This window comes from Arachis hypogaea, chromosome 4 (genome assembly GCF_003086295.3).
Source record: "Arachis hypogaea cultivar Tifrunner chromosome 4, arahy.Tifrunner.gnm2.J5K5, whole genome shotgun sequence".
NCBI classification, from domain to species: Eukaryota; Viridiplantae; Streptophyta; class Magnoliopsida; order Fabales; family Fabaceae; genus Arachis; species Arachis hypogaea.
The window spans coordinates 43,587,293-43,604,086 of NC_092039.1; the positions used below are offsets into that span (position 1 = coordinate 43,587,293).

At 37.8% G+C, this 16,794-nt stretch overlaps 1 non-coding gene across 1 annotated transcript; it reads left to right on the forward strand.

Annotated features, from left to right (window-relative positions):
- The first annotated feature begins 13,343 nt into the window (after nucleotides 1–13,343).
- On the forward strand, nucleotides 13,344–13,447 carry LOC112799174 (small nucleolar RNA R71). Its single transcript, XR_003200752.1, has one exon. It is a non-coding gene; the product is annotated as a small nucleolar RNA R71 (small nucleolar RNA).
- The last annotated feature ends 3,347 nt before the right edge of the window (nucleotides 13,448–16,794 follow it).

The window sequence follows — 16,794 nt, forward strand, 5'->3', positions numbered from 1 at the left end:
ATAGGGAGGGGGGAGGGTGAGGTTTTTGGCCATTTTGCGTGGGAAAGGGTGGGAAAATGAATTTGAATTTTATGAGGGTAGGTGGGGTTTATGGGGAAGAGGAGGTTGATGTGAATGGTGCATGGGGAAATTGGGAAGAGGAATTGAGGTGATTGGTGAAGGTTTTTGGGAAGTGTGACATTGAAAATGAGATTTGGATTAGGAAAGTGTGATTAGGATTAAAAGAAAAGGTAGGTGGGGATCCTGTAGGGTCCACAGATCCTGAGGTGAGAAGAAATACCATTCCTTCACCCTATAGGCGTGTAAATTGCCTTCATGCATCATTCTGGCGTTCAAACGCCCATTGGTGCATGTTCTGGGCGTTAAACGCCCATGTGATGCTTGTTTCTGGCGTTCAGCGCCAGATTGTCCTCTGTGTGCGCATCCTGGCATTAAACGCCAGGTTGTTGCTTGTTTTGGGCGTTCGGCGCCAGAATGGTGCTCTGTTCTGGCGTTAAACGCCGGCCAGATGCACCTTCTGGGCGTTGAACGCGAGCCCGTGCGTCCTCCAGGGTGAAAAATTTTTTTCTTCTGTTTTTGACTCTGTTTTTAATTTTTTTGATTTTTTTCGTGACTCCTCATGATCATGTACCTAATTAAACACAAAAATAACACTAAAACAAAATAAAATAAAATTAGATAAATAAAATTGGGTTGCCTCCCAACAAGCGCTTCTTTAATGTCAATAGCTTGACAGTGGCTCTCATGGAGCCACAAGATGATCAGATCAATTTAGTGTGTTGTCTCCACACCAAACTTAGAGTTTGGATATGGAATTTGAACACCAAACTTAGAGTTTGGTTGTGGCCTCACAACACCAAACTTAGAGTTTGACTGTGTGGGCTCTTCTTGACTCTGAACTGAGAGAAGCTTTTCATGCTTACTCTCTTTTGTCACAGAGGGATGACCATGTGCTTGAAACACAAGGTATTCCCCATTTAATTGAAGGACTAACTCTCCTCTGTTGACATCTATCACAGCTTCTGCTGTGGCTAGGAAAGGTCTTCCTAGGATGATGCATTCATCATCTTCCTTCCTAGTATCTAGGATTATGAAATCAGCAGGGATGTAAAAGCCTTTAACCTTTACTAGCATGTCCTCTACCATTCCATAAGCTTGTCTCATTGACTTGTCTGCCAATTGTAATGAGAACAAGGCAGGTTGTACCTCAATGATTCCCAGCTTCTCCATTACAGAGAGTGGCATAAGGTTTATTCCTGACCCAAGATCACATAGAGCTTTTTCAAAGCTCATGGTGCCAATGGTGCAAGGTATTAAGAACTTGCCAAGATCTTGTTTCCTTTGAGGTAGAGTTTCCTGAATCCAAGTATCTAGTTCACTAATGAGCAAGGGAGGTTCACCTTCCCAAGTCTCATTACCAAACAGCTTGGCATTCAGCTTCATGATAGCTCCTAAGTACTGAGCAACTTGCTCTCCAGTCACATCTTCATCCTCTTCAGAGGATGAATATTCTTCAGAGCTCATGAATGGCAGAAGGAGATTTAATGGAATCTCTATGGTCTCTGTATGAGCCTCAGATTCCTCTAGATCCTTAATAGGAAGCTCCTTCTTGCTTGATGGACGTCCCAGGAGGTCTTCCTCACTAGGATTTTCGTCCTCCTCCTCCTTGATGCATTCGGCCATGTTGACTAAGTCAATGGCTTTGCACTCTCCTTTTGAATTCTCTTCTGTATTACTTGGGAGAATACTGGGAGGAGTTTCAATAACTTTCTTACTCAGCTGGCCTACTTGTGCCTCCAAATTTCTAATGGAGGATCTTGTTTCATTCATGAAACTGAAAGTGGCTTTTGACAGATCAGAGACTATATTAGCTAAATTAGAATTATTTTGTTCAGAGTTCTCTGTCTGTTGCTGAGAAGATGATGGATATGGCTTGCTATTGCCTAGCCTATTGCGTCCACCATTGTTAAAGCCTTGTTGAGGCTTTTGTTGATCCTTCCAGGAGAAATTTGGATGATTTCTCCATGATGGGTTATAAGTGTTTCCATAAGGTTCACCCAGATAATTAACCTCTGCCATGGCAGGGTTCTCAGGATCATAAGCTTCTTCAGAAGCTGCCTCTCTAGTACTGTTGGATGCATGTTGCAATCCATTCAGATTTTGAGAGATCATGTTGACCTGTTGAGTCAACACTTTGTTCTGAGCCAGTATGGCATTCAGAGCATCAATTTCAAGAACTCCTTTCTTCTGAGGTACCCCATTATTCACGGAATTCCTTTCAGAGGTATACATGAACTGGTTGTTTGCAACCATGTCAATGAGTTCTTGTGCCTCTTCAGGCGTTTTCTTCAGGTGAATAGATCCACCTGCAAAATGGTCCAGTGACATTTTCGAAAATTCAGAGAGACCATAATAGAATATATCTAATAGGGTCCATTCTGAAAACATGTCAGATGGACATCTCTTGGTCAGCTGCTTGTATCTTTCCCAAGCTTCATAGAGGGATTCACCATCTTTTTGTTTGAAGGTTTGAACATCCACTCTCAGCTTGCTCAGCTTTTGAGGAGGAAAGAATTTATCCAAGAAGGCAGTGACCAGCTTATCCCAGGAGTCCAGGCTATCCTTAGGTTGTGAATCCAACCATATTCTAGCTCTGTCTCTTACAGCAAAAGGGAAAAGCATGAGTCTGTAGACTTCAGGATTAACTTCATTCGTCTTTACAGTATCACAAACTTGCAAGAACTCAGTTAAAAACTGATAGGGATCTTCAGATGGAAGCCCATAAAACTTGCAGTTTTGTTGCATTAATGCAACTAGTTGAGGCTTAAGCTCAAAGTTATTGGCTCCAATGGCAGGAATGGAGATGCTTCTTCCATCAAACTTGGATGTTGGCTTTGTGAAGTCACCAAGCATTCTCCTTGCATTATTATCATTATTATTTGCGGCTGCCATGTCCTTCTCCTGTTCGAAAATTTCTGAAAGGTTATTTCTGGATTGTTGTAATTTAGCTTCTCTTAATTTTTTCTTCAGAGTCCTTTCAGGTTCTGGATCAGCTTCAACAAGAGTGCCTTTATCCTTGTTCCTGCTCATAAGAAAGAGAAGAAAACAAGAAAAGAAAAAGGAATCCTCTATGTCACGGTATAGAGATTCCCTTATGTTAGTAGAAGAAGAAAGAGGTAGAAGAATGAAGAAGGAAATTCGGATTTGTGGATGAAGAGAGGTGAAGAGAAGTGTTAGTAATTAAATAATTAAATAGAATAAGAGAGGAGAGGGAGAGGATTTTCGAAAATAATTTTTAAAAGAGAAGTTAGTAATTTCGAAAATTAAAAATAAAATAAGTTTAAAATTAAAATGTAAAACAATTAAAAAGAATTTTTGAAAAAGAGAGGGAGGATTTTCGAAAATTAGAGAGAGATAGGTAGTTAGTTGGTTTTGAAAAAGATAAGAAACAAACAAAAAGTTAGTTAGTTGATTTGAAAAAGATTTGAAATCAAATTTTGAAAAAGATAAAGTTTTTGAAAAAGATAAGATAAAAAGATAAAAAGATTTTTAAGAAAAAGATATTTTGAAAAAGATTTAATTTTTAAAATTACTTAACTAACAAGAAACTACAAGATAAGATTCTAGAACTTAAAGATTGAACCTTTCTTAACAAGAAAGTAACAAACTTCAAATTTTTGAACCAATCACATTACTTGTTAGTTAATTTTCGAAAATTAGATATAAAAGATAAGAAAAAGATTTTGAAAAATATTTTGAAAAAGATTTTTGAAATTTTCGAAAATTATAAAAAAAATGAAAAAGATATGATTTTTGAAAAAGATTTTGAAAAGATAAGATTTTTAAAATTGAAATTTTGACTCGACTTGTAAGAAACAACTAATTTTAAAATTTTTTTGACCAAGTCAACCCAAAATTTCGAAAATTTGGAGGAAGATAAGGAAAAGATATTTTTTTTTTGATTTTTTGAATATTTAATTATGAGAGAGAAAAACAACAAAAATACTCAATGCATGAAATTTTTAGATCAGAACAATGAATGCATGCAAGAATGGTATGAATGTCAAGATGAACACCAAGAACACTTTGAAGATCATGATGAACATCAAGAACATAATTTTGAAAAATTTTTGATGCAAAGAAAACATGCAAGACACCAAACTTAGAAATCTTTAATGCATGAAAAATATGAATGCAAAAATGCACATGAAAAACAACAAAAGACACAAAACAAGAAATCATCAAGATCAAACAAGAAGACTTGTCAAGAACAACTTGAAGATCATGAAGAACACTATGAATGCATGGGATTTTCGAAAAAATGCAAGAAAAATTTTAAAAGCATGCAATTGACACCAAACTTAAAAATCAACACAATACTCAAACAAGAAACACAAAATATTTTTGATTTTTATGATTTTCTAATTTTTTTTTGTATTTTTATTGATTTTTTTCGAAAAACATTTTTGGAAAACGAAAAAGGAAAGAAAAATTTTGAAAAAGATTTTTGAAAAGAAAATTACCTAATCTGAGCAACAAGATGAACCGTCAGTTGTCCATACTCAAACAATCCCCGGCAACGGCGCCAAAAACTTGGTGGACGAAATTGTGATCCATATTCTCTTCAAGTTGTTTGTCTTTGTATGAAATCATTATTATGGCACTGGTTGAATTCACAACTCCGTTCAACTAACCAGCAAGTGTACTGGGTCGTCCAAGTAATAAACCTTACGTGAGTAAGGGTCGAATCCACAGAGATTGTTGGTATGAAGCAAGCTATGGTCACCTTGCAAATCTCAGTCAGGCAGATTAAAATTGTTTATGGGTTTTCGAAAATTGTAAGTTAAGGAATTAAACAATAAAAGGGATAGAACACTTATGCAGATTCATTGGTGGGAATTTCAGATAAGCGGATGGAGATGCTGTAGAGCTCTCAGACGCCTGCCCTCCTACTGCTTCTACTCAATCCTTCTTACTCTTTTCCATGGCAAGCTTTGTATAGGGGTTCACCATCAACTGTGGCTACTTTCTTCCTCTCGGGGAAATACCCTGTGCGGCTGTCACTCGCACAGCTAACCAGTCTGGAGGCATCACCCATGGCTAATGGCTACATCCCATCCTCGCAGTGAAAACTAATGCACGCACTCTGTCACAGTACTGCTAATCACCGGTTGGTTCCCGCTCCTACTGGAATAGAATCCCTCTTTTGCGTCTGTCACTAACGCCCAGCAGGTTAAAGTTTGAAGCACATCACAGTCATTCATTACCGGAATCCTACTCGGAATACCACAGACAAGGTGAGACTTTCCGGATTCCCAGGATCCTACTCGGAATACCACAGACAAGGTGAGACTTTCCGGATCCTCATGAATGCCGCCATCTATCTAGCTTATACCACGAAGATTCTGTTGGGGAATCTAAGAGATACGCATTCAAGCTCTGTTGCATGTAGAACGGAAGTGGTTGTCAATCACGCGCGTTCATAAGTGAGAATGATAATGAGGGTAATCTGACTCATAACATTCATCCTGTTCTTGGGTACGAATGAATATCTTGGAATAAGAATAAGATAGAGAATTGAATAAAAGATAATAGAATTTCATTAATACTTGAGGTACAGCAGAGCTCCACACCCTTAATCTATGGTGTGCAGAAACTCCACCGTTGAAAATACATAAGCAAAGAGTTCAGGCATGGCCGAATGGCCAGCCCTCTAACGTGATCAATGATCCCTTAAGATGAAGAATAAAACAAAACTGAGATCAAAGATGTCTAATACAATAGATAAATGTCCTATATATACTAGACTAGCTACTAGGGTTTACATGAGTAAGTAATTGATGCATAAATCCACTTCCGGGGCCCACTTGGTGTATGCTTGGGCTGAGCTTGATCATTCCACGAGCTAAGGCATTTCTTGGCGTCAAACTCCAGGTTATGACGTGTTTTGGGCGTTCAACTCCGGATCATGACGTTTTTCTGGCGTTTAACTCCAGACAACAGCGTGTACTTGGCGTTCAACGCCAAGTTACGTCGTCATTCTTCGAATAAAGTATGGACTATTATATATTGCTGGAAAGCCCTGGATGTCTACTTTCCAACGCCGTTGAGAGCGTGCCAATTGAAGTTCTGTAGCTCCAGAAAATCCATTTCGAGTGCAGGGAGGTCAGAATCCAACAGCATCAGTAGTCCTTTTGTCAGCCTTCTTCAGAGTTTTGCTCAAATCCCTCAATTTCAGTCAGAATTTACCTGAAATCACAGAAAAACACACAAACTCATAGTAAAGTCCAGAAATGTGAATTTAGCATAAAAACTAATGAAAACATCCCTAAAAGTAGCTCAAACTTACTAAAAACTATATAAAAACAATGCCAAAAAGTGTATAAATTATCCGCTCATCAATCAACAAGTCAAGATTCACAACATTCATGAAATGGGTATGAAATGAAAGTGATAAGAATCATAAAACTATCATTAGATGCAAGGAAGATTATAACAAGAAATTCAAATTGAACAATAAAACTGGTAATTAACAAAATCCAGTTGCGCGTGCGCGTCGACAGGAATCTTCTAGTCTGCGCGGATGCGTCCATCCTTGCGCGCCGCTCCAGCCAATCCTATCCACGCGTGCGCGTGGAGTGCGCGGATGCACCAATGCTGCTGCTCCCAAGACTCCAATTCTTCATGTTCCTCCCCTTTTTTACATGCTTTTTCTCTCTCTTTTAAGTCATTCCTACCCTATAATTCCTGAAATTACTCAACAAATACATCATGGCATCGAATGACAATAGAAGAGGATTAAAATATGGCAATTTTAAGGCAAAATAAGCATGTTTTTCATCATGGAGCAATATTGGGAAGTAAACACAAAACCATGCATTTCTTGCGAGTAAGTGTGAGAAATATTAATAAAATCCCCCAAAATAAGCACAAGATAAACCACGAAATCGGGGTTTATCACCAAGCTGTAGCTTTTGTTGGTCTGACTTCTTCTTGTCGGTCCAATCTGTAGCTTTTGTTGGTCGACTTCTTCTTGTCGGTCCAATCTTAGCTTTTGTTGGTCCGATTTCTTCTTGTCGGTCCAATCTATAGCTTTCATTGGTCCAACTTCTTCTTGTCGGTCCAAGCTGTAGCTTTCGTTGGTCCGACTTCTTCTTGTCGGTCCAAGCTGTAGCTTTCATTGGTCCGACTTCTTCTTGTCGGTCCAATCTGTAGCTTTCCAAGTTATTCTGTAATCCTCTTTCTTGGACCTTGTTCAGGTCTCTTTCAGGGATTACTTTTATAACTCTTTTGTCGTTTGGGCCGACTTTATCATGTCGGGCTCTCCTTAGTTATTTCTGTAATCCTCTTTCTTGGACCTTGTTCAGGTCTCTTTCAGGGATTACTTTTATAACTTGTTTTGTAGGAAACCGACTTCGTTAGGTCGATCTCTTCTAAGTTATTTTTGTAATCCTCTTTCTTGGACCTTTGTTAGGTCTCTTTCAAGGATTACTTTTATAACTTGTTTTGTAGGAAACCGACTTTGTTAGGTCAATCTCTTCTAAGTTATAGCAATTCCTCTTTAATAGGGTTGGCCAGACCTCTTTCCAGGGATTTACTGATAACTTGGGTTGACTTCGTCTGACTTTTTAGTGTCGGCCAGTCTTTTTAAGTTATTATATAACAATCCATAAGACCTCGTCAGGTTCTTTTTGGGATCACTTTCGATAACTTCTTGCATTATTCTGTGTTCCTCTTTGCCGATTTGTAGATGGTGGTTTCTGTCCCGGCTTGATCGTCCTTTAGGTGAATTGCGTTTTCACCTTTGTCGGACGATTATTCCTATCGAGATCATACAGTGAATCTGTCCTTCACCTTTTGTCGATCTGTTGCTTTATAATTGGTCGATGAATGCTTCAGATTAATGCGTCTTCGGAGTTTGTAGAGCAGTGAATTTTGGTTTTCACTTTGTCGACCTTTGTCAAAATCAAACGATGAATTCGGTTTTCATCATAGTCGAGCGATGAAGTTGGTTTTCACCTTGCCGACTTGTCACTTTGTAATCTGACGATGAATTTGGTTTTCATCTTGCCGGCTTTGTCGTGATCGGGTGGTGAATTTGGTGTTCACCTTGCCGACCTGCCGTAGTCGGGCGTATTGGTAGGAAACTTTTTAGGGAATCTGTAATTTTTTAATAAAATGAAGATAAGAGTGTGTACATGTTAGTACTTACGTTTCTAGGTCGAGCAATCTTTTTGGATCTCGGCCTGGCGCCCTTTGTAGGCATGCCATAACCTTGGTAGCTCTTGCCCCTCGAGGTGGACACTTTGTAGTAACCTTTCCCCAGTTCTTCTGAACAACTTGGTATGATCCTTTCCAGTTGGCTGCTAGCTTCTCTTCTCCGGACCGACCTATTCTGATGTCATTTTAGATTAGGATGGGATCGTCGTTACTAGGCTACCTTCCGATTGTATCTTGAGGCCATTTGACGTTTTAACACTGGTGCACGAAATTGTGATCATCAACAATGGCTCCAATAATTTGGTAGCTCTCACACATGAATTACACTTAGTCACAACTCCGCACAACTAACCAGCAAGTGCACTGGGTCATCCAAGTAATACCTTACGTGAGTAAGGGTCGATCCCACGGAGATTGTTGGTATGAAGTAATCTATGGTCGTCTTGTAGATCTCAGTCAAGCTGATTCAAATGTGATTGGATTAGATAATTAAAAGATAAATAAAATAGGATAGAAATACTTATGTAAATTAATGGTGAAAATTTCAGGTAAGCGTATGGAGATGCTTGTTCCTTTCTGAATTTCTGCTTTCCTACTGCTTTCATCCAATCCTTCTTGCTCCTTTCCATGGCAAGCTGTATGTAGGGCATCACCGTTGTCAATGGCTACATCCCATCCTCTCAGTGAAAATGGTCCAAATGCTCTGTCACAGCATGGCTAATCATCTGTCGGTTCTCAATCAGGTTGGAATATAATTCCGTGATTCTTTTGCGTCTTTCACTAACACCCAGCCTTCAGGAGTTTGAAGCTCGTCACAGTCATTCAATCCCGGAATCTTACTCGGAATACCACAGACAAGGTTAGACTTTCCGGATTTCCATGAATGCCGCCATCAATTCTAGCTTATACCACGAAGATTCTGATTAAGGAATCCAAGAGATATGCACCCGGTCTAAGGTAGAACGAAAGTGGTTGTTTGTCACATGCATTCATAGGTGAGAATGACGATGAGTGTCATGGATCATCACATTTATCAAGTTGAAGTGCAATGAATATCTTAGAACAGGAATAAATCGAATTGAATAGAAAATAGTAGTAATTGCATTGAAACTTGAGGTACAGCAGAGCTCCACACCCTTAATCTATGGTGTGTAGAAACTCCACCGTTGAAAATACATAAGTGATAGGTCCAGGCATGGCCGAATGGCCAGCCCCCAAATGAGGTCACCAGACCGAATGATCAAAAGGACCCTTCATAAACTAGTAAAAAGTTATATTTATACTAAACTAGCTACTAGGGTTTACAGAGGTAAGTAATTGATGCATAAATTCACTTCCGGGGCCCACTTGGTGTGTGCTTGGGCTGAGCTTGATCTATCCACGAGCTGAGGCTTCTCTTGGAGTTGAACGCCAAGTTGTAACTTGTTTTGGGCGTTCAACTCTGGTTCGTGACGTGTTTCTGGTGTTTGACTCCAGAATGCAGCATGGAACTGGCGTTGAGCGCCAGTTTACATTGTCTAATCACGAATAAAGTATGAACTATTATATATTGCTGGAAATCTCTAGATGTCTACTTTCCAAATCCGTTGAGGGCGTGCCAATTGGAGTTCTGTAGCTCCAGAAAATTTATTTTGAGTGCAGGGAGGTCAGATTCCAACAGCATTAGCAGTCCTTTGTCAGCCTCCTATCAGAGTTTTGCTCAGGTCCCTCAATTTCAGCCAGAAAATACCTGAAATCACAGAAAAACACACAAACTCATAGTAAAGTCCAGAAATGTAAATTTAGCATAAAAACTAATGAAAAAATCCCTAAAAGTAACTAGATCATACTAAAAACTACCTAAAAACAATGTCAAAAAGCGTATAAATTATCCGCTCATCACAACACCAAACTTAAATTGTTGCTTGTCCCCAAGCAACTGAAAATCAATTAGGATAAAAAGAAGAGAATATAGTATAAATCTCAAAATATCAATGAATATTAATTCTAATTAGATGAGCGGGACTTGTAGCTTTTTGTCTCTGAACAGTTTTGGCATCTCACTTTTTCCTTTGAAGTTTAGAATGATTGGCTTCTCTAGGAACTTAGAATTTCGGATAGTGTCATTGATTCTCCTAGTTAAGTATGTTGATTCTTGAACACAGCTACTTTTATGAGTCTTGGCCATGGCCCTAAGCACTTTGTTTTCCAGTATTACCACCGGATACATAAATGCCACAGACACATGACTGGGTGAACCTTTTCAGATTGTGACTCAGCTTTGCTAGAGTCCTCAGTTAGAGGTGTCCAGAGCTCTTAAGCACACCCTTTTTGCTTTGGATCATGACTTTAACCACTCAGTCTCAAGCTTTTCGCTTGGGCCTTCATGACACAAGCACATGGTTAGGGACAGCTTGATTTAGCTGCTTATGCCTGGATTTTATTTCCTTGGGCCCTCCTACCCATTGATGCTCAAAGCCTTGGATCCTTTTTACCTTTGCCTTTTGGTTTTAAGGGCTATTGGCTTTTTCTGCTTGCTTTTTCTTTTTCTTTCTATTTTTTTTCGCCACTTTTCTTCTTTTTTTTTCGCAAGCCTTATTCTTTCACTGCTTTTTCTTGCTTCAAGAATCAACTTCATGATTTTTCAGATTATCAATAACATTTATCTTTTTCTTCATTCTTTCAAGAGCCAACAATTTTAACATTCATAAACAATAAGATAAAAAATATGCACTGTTTAAGCATTCATTTAGAAAACAAAAAAGTTTTGTCACCACATCAATATAATTGAACAAAATGTCAAGGATAATTTCGAAACTCATGTACTTCTTGTTCTTTTGAATTAGAAATATTTTTCATTTAAGAGAGGTGAAGGATTTATGGAATTATTCATAGCCTTAAGACATAGTTACTAAATACAAATGATCATGAAGTAGAGACACAAAACATAGATAAACATGTAACATAAAAAACCAAAAAACAGAGAGATAAGAACAAGGAAGTTAAGGAATGAGTCCACCTTAGTGAGGGGGGCACTTTTTGAAGGTCCAGTGGTGCTTTTTGAGCTACTTTATGTCTCTTCCTTGCTTCTGTTGCATGATCCCTAGTGATTTTGGTGTTCCGACCCTTAGTTGCTTCCAATAATTATGTGGAGGAACATGTATCCCCTTAGGTATCTCAGGGATTTCTTGATGAGGGAATTTCGCATGCTCTTTTGATGTGTAGTCAAATGCTCTTCTACTGAGTTATGGACCCTTAAGATGAATATCTCCATCTCCCAGGACTCGGAGGTGGAATCTTTTGTCTTCTCTTTTCTCTTCTCTTTCTTTTCTCTCTTTTTTTTTTTTTTGAGGTTTCTCTGGCCTTAGGTGCCATTAATGGTTATGGAAAAGCAAGAAAAGCAAAAAAAAGCTATGCTTTTACCACACCAAACTTAGAATATTGCTCGCCCTCGAGCAAAAGAAGAAAGAATATAAGAAGGAGAAGAAGATATGGGCGAGATGGAGAAGGTGAGTTGAGGTAGGTGGGGATCCTGTGGGGTCCACAGATCCTGGGGTGTTAAGGATTTACATCCCTACACCAATTAGGCATGTAAAATGCCTTTGCATACAATTCTGGCGTTTAAACGTCGAGGTGATGCATGTTCTGGGCGTTCAACGCCCATGTGCAACATGTTTCTAGTGTTGAATGCCAGTTCCATGCTTGTTTCTGGTGTTCAGCACCAGCTCTATGCTCTGTTCTGGTGTTGAACGCCAGCCAGATGCTCCTTACTGGCGTTTAAACGCCAGTAAGTCCTTCCTCCAGGGTGTGATTTTTCTTCTGCTGTTTTTGATTCTGTTTTTAATTTTAGTATTTTTTTTGTGACTCTACATGATTATGAACCTAATAAAACACAAAATAACAATAACATAAAAATAAAATTAGATAAATAAAAATTGGGTTGCCTCCCAATAAGTGCTTCTTTAATGTCAATAGCTTGACAGTGAGCTCTCATGGAGCTTCACAGATGTTCAGAGCATTGTTATGGCCTCCCAACACCAAACTTAGAGTTTGACTGTGGGGGCTTTGTTTGACTCTGCATTGAGAGAAGCTATTCATGCTTCCTCTCATTACCAAATAACTTGGCATTTAACTTCATGATGGCTCTTAGATATTGAGCAACTTGCTCTCCAGTTACATCTTCATCCTCTTCAGAGGAAGAATAGTCTTCAGAGCTCATGAATGGCAGAAGGAGATTTAATAGAATCTCTATTGTCTCTATGTGAGCCTCAGATTCCTTTGGATCCTCAATAGGGAACTCCTTCTTGCTTAAGGGACGTCCCATGAGGTCTTCCTCATTGGGATTCATGTCCTCTTCTTCCTCTCTAGGTTCGGCCATATTGATTATATCAATGGCCTTGCACTCTCTTTTTGGATTTTCTTCAGTATTGCTTGGGATAATACTATGAGGGGTTTCAGTGATTTTCTTACTTAGCTGGCCCACTTGTGCCTCCAGATTTCTGATGGAGGACCTTGTTTCATTCATGAAACTTAAAGTGGCCTTAGACAGATTAGAGACTAAATTTGCTAAGTTAGAGGTATTCTATTCATAATTCTCTGTCTGTTGCTGAGAAGATGATGGATAAGGCTTGATATTGCTGAGCCTATTTCTTCCACCATTATTAAAGCTTTGTTGAGGCTTTTGTTGATCATTCCATGAGAAATTCGGATGATTTCTCCATGATGAATTATAGGTGTTTCCATAAGGTCCACCTATGTAATTTACCTCTGCCATTGCAGGGTTCTCAGGATCATAAGCTTCTTCTTCAGAAGATGCCTCTTTAGTACTGTTGCATGCATTTTGCCATCCATTCAGACTTTGAGAAATCATGTTGACTTGCTGAGTCAACACTTTGTTCTGAGCCAATATGGCATTCAGAGCATCAATTTCAATAACTCCCTTCCTTTGAGGCGTCCCATTATTCACAGAATTCCTCTCAGAAGTGTACATGAACTGGTTATTTGCAACCATGTCAATAAGTTCTTGAGCTTCTGCAAGCGTTTTCTTTAGGTGAATGGATCCACCTGCAGAATGGTCTAATGACATCTTAGAGAACTCAGATAGACCATAATAGAATATATCTATCATGGTCCATTCTGAAAATATGTCAGAAGGACATCTTTTGGTCATCTATTTGTATCTTTCCCAAGCTTCATAGAGGGATTCACCATCTTTTTGTTTGAAGGTATGAACATCCACTCTAAGCTTGCTCACCTTTTGAGGATGAAAGAACTTAGCCAAGAAGGCTGTGACCAGCTTATCCCAGGAGTCCAGGCTTTCTTTAGGTTGTGAATCCAACCATGTTCTAGCTTTGTCTCTTATAGCAAAAGGGAAAAGCATGAGCCTATAGACTTCAGGATCTACTCCATTCGACTTTACAGTCTCACAGATCTGCAAGAACTCAGTTAAAAATTGATAGGGATCTTCTTATGGAAGTCCATGAAACTTGCATTTTTGTTGCATTAAAGCAACTAGTTGAGGTTTCAGCTCAAAATTGTTTGCCCCAATGGTAGGAATTGAGATACTTCTTCCATCAAACTTGGAAGTAGGTGTAGTATAATCACCAAGCATCCTCCTTGCATTATTGTTGTTAGGTTCGGCTGCCATGTCTTTTTCCTGTTCAAAAATTTCAGTAAGGTTGTATCTGGATTGTTGTAATTTAGCTTCTCTTAATTTTCTCTTCAGAGTCCTTTCAGGTTCAGGTTCAGCTTCAACAAGAATGCCTTTTTCCTTGTTCTTGCTCATATAGGGAAGAAGAGAACAAGAAAAGAAAGAGGAATCCTCTATGTCACAGTAAAGAGGTTCCTTATTGTTAGTAGAAGAAGAAAGGGAATAAGGGTGAAGAAGAATGAATAGTCTGAGTAAAGGGTAAAGGTAGAGGCAGTGATTTGAGATGAAGAGAGGTGAAGAGAAGTGTTAGTAAATAAATAAATAAATAGAACAAGATGAGAGAGATAAATTTTCAAAAATAAATTTTGAAAAGGAGTTAAATGATTTTCGAAAATAAAGATAAGAAATAAAATTAAAAATTAAAATTTAAAACAATTAATTGATTAAAAAAAGAGAATTTTTGAAAAAGAGGGAGATATTTTCGAAATTTAGAGAGAGAAAAGTAGTTAGGTGGTTTTGAAAAAGATAAGAAACAAACAAAAAGTTAAATAGTTAGTTGAAAAAGATTTGAAAATCAAATTTGAAAAGATAAGAAGATAAGAAGTTAGAAAAGATATTTTAAAATCAAATTTTTGAAAAAGATAAAATTTTGAAAAAAATATGATATAAAAGATGGGATAAGATAGATTTAATTTTTAAAATTAAAATTAATTACTTAACTAACAAGAAAGTAACAACTTCAAATTTTTTGAATCAATCACATTAATTGTTAGTGTAATTTTCGAAAATCATGAAATAATATTAAGAAAAAGATTTTTAAAATTCAATTTAAAAAATGTTCGAAAAAAAGTGAGAAAAATGAAAAAGATTTGATTTTTGAAAAAGATTTTGAAAAGATAAGATTTTTAAATTTGAAAATTTTGACTTGACTTGTAAGAAACAACTAATTTTAAAATTTTTTGACTAATTCAACTCAAGTTTTCGAAAATTATGAGAAAATTAAGGAAAAGATATCTTTTTATTTTTTTGAATTTTTAATGATGAGAGAGAAAAACATAAAAATGACCCAAAACATGAAAATTTTGGATCAAAACACATGATGCATGCAAGAACACTATGAATGTCAAGATGAACACCAAGAACACTTTGAAGACCATGATGAACATTAAGAACATATTTTTGAAAAATTTTTGATGCAAAGAAAACATGCAAGATACCAAACTTAGAAATCTTTAATGCTTAAACACTATGAATGCAAAAATGCACATGAAAAACAACAAAAGACACATAACAAGAAATCATCAAGATCAAACAAGAAGACTTACCAAGAACAACTTGAAGATCATGAAGAACACTATGAATGCATGGAATTTTCGAAAAAATAATGCATAAATTTTAAAAACATGCAATTGACACCAAACTTAAAAATTGACTCAAGACTCAAACAAGAAACACAAAATATTTTTGGTTTTTATGATTTTATGATTTTTTTGTATTTTCTTTTGATTTTTTTTCGAAAAACATTTAGGAAAAAAGAAAATAAGAAATTCAAAATTTTTAATAAGAATTCCAGGAATCTTTCAATATTTGTCTAAAGCCCCAATCCAAGGGTTGGGCATGGCTTAATAGCCAGCCAGCTTTAGAAGATATAAATCAGGCATGCAACAGCTGATATTTCATCCAACTCCATATACATACCCGACCTGTTGACAAGTGGAGGCCTCAATCCAAGGGGGTTTGGATATGGCTTTACAGCCAACCAGGCATCAACATGTTACTTGTGAAACTCTAGAATTCATTCTTAAAAATTTAGAATAATTTTCGAAAACAGATGAGAAATTTTTGAAAGATTTTTTGAAATTTTTTTTGAAATTAAAACAAAAAGAAAATTACCTAATCTGAGCAACAAGATGAACCGTCAGTTGTCCATACTCGAACAATCCCCGGCAACGGCGGCAAAAACTTTGTGCACGAAATTGTGATCATCAACAATGGTTCCAATAATTTGGTAGCTCTCACACATGAATTACACTTAGTCACAACTCCGCACAACTAACCAGCAAGTGCACTGGGTCGTCCAAGTAATACCTTACGTGAGTAAGGGTCGATCCCACGGAGATTGTTGGTATGAAGTAATCTATGGTCATCTTGTAGATCTCAGTCAGGCTGATTCAAATGTGATTGGATTAGATAATTAAAAGATAAATAAAATAGGATAGAAATACTTATGTAAATTAATGGTGGAAATTTCAGGTAAGCGTATGGAGATGCTTGTTCCTTTCTGAATTTCTGCTTTCCTACTGCTTTCATCCAATCCTTCTTGCTCCTTTCCATGGCAAGCTGTATGTAGGGCATCACCGTTGTCAATGGCTACATCCCATCCTCTCAGTGAAAATGGTCCAAATGCTCTGTCACAGCACGGCTAATCATCTGTCGGTTCTCAATCAGGTTGGAATAGAATCCCGTGATTCTTTTATGTCTGTCACTAACGCCCAGCCTTCAGGAGTTTGAAGCTCGTCACAGTCATTCAATCCCGAAATCCTAAAAGGAATACCACAGGCAAGGTTAGACTTTCCGGATTCCCATGAATGCCGCCATCAATTCTAGCTTATACCACGAAGATTCTGATTAAGGAATCCAAGAGATATGCGCTCGGTCTAAGGTAGAACGGAAGTGGTTGTCAGTCACGCGCGTTCATTAGTGAGAATGATGATAAGTGTCACGGATCATCACATTCATCAAGTTGAAGTGCAACGAATATCTTAGAACAGGAATAAATCGAATTGAATAGAAAATAGTAGTAATTGCATTGAAACTTGAGGTACAGCAGAGCTCCAGACCCTTAATCTATGGTGTGTAGAAATTCCACCGTTGAAAATACATAAGTGATAGGTCCAGGCATGGCCGAATGGCCAGCCCCCAAACGTGGTCACCGGACCGAATGA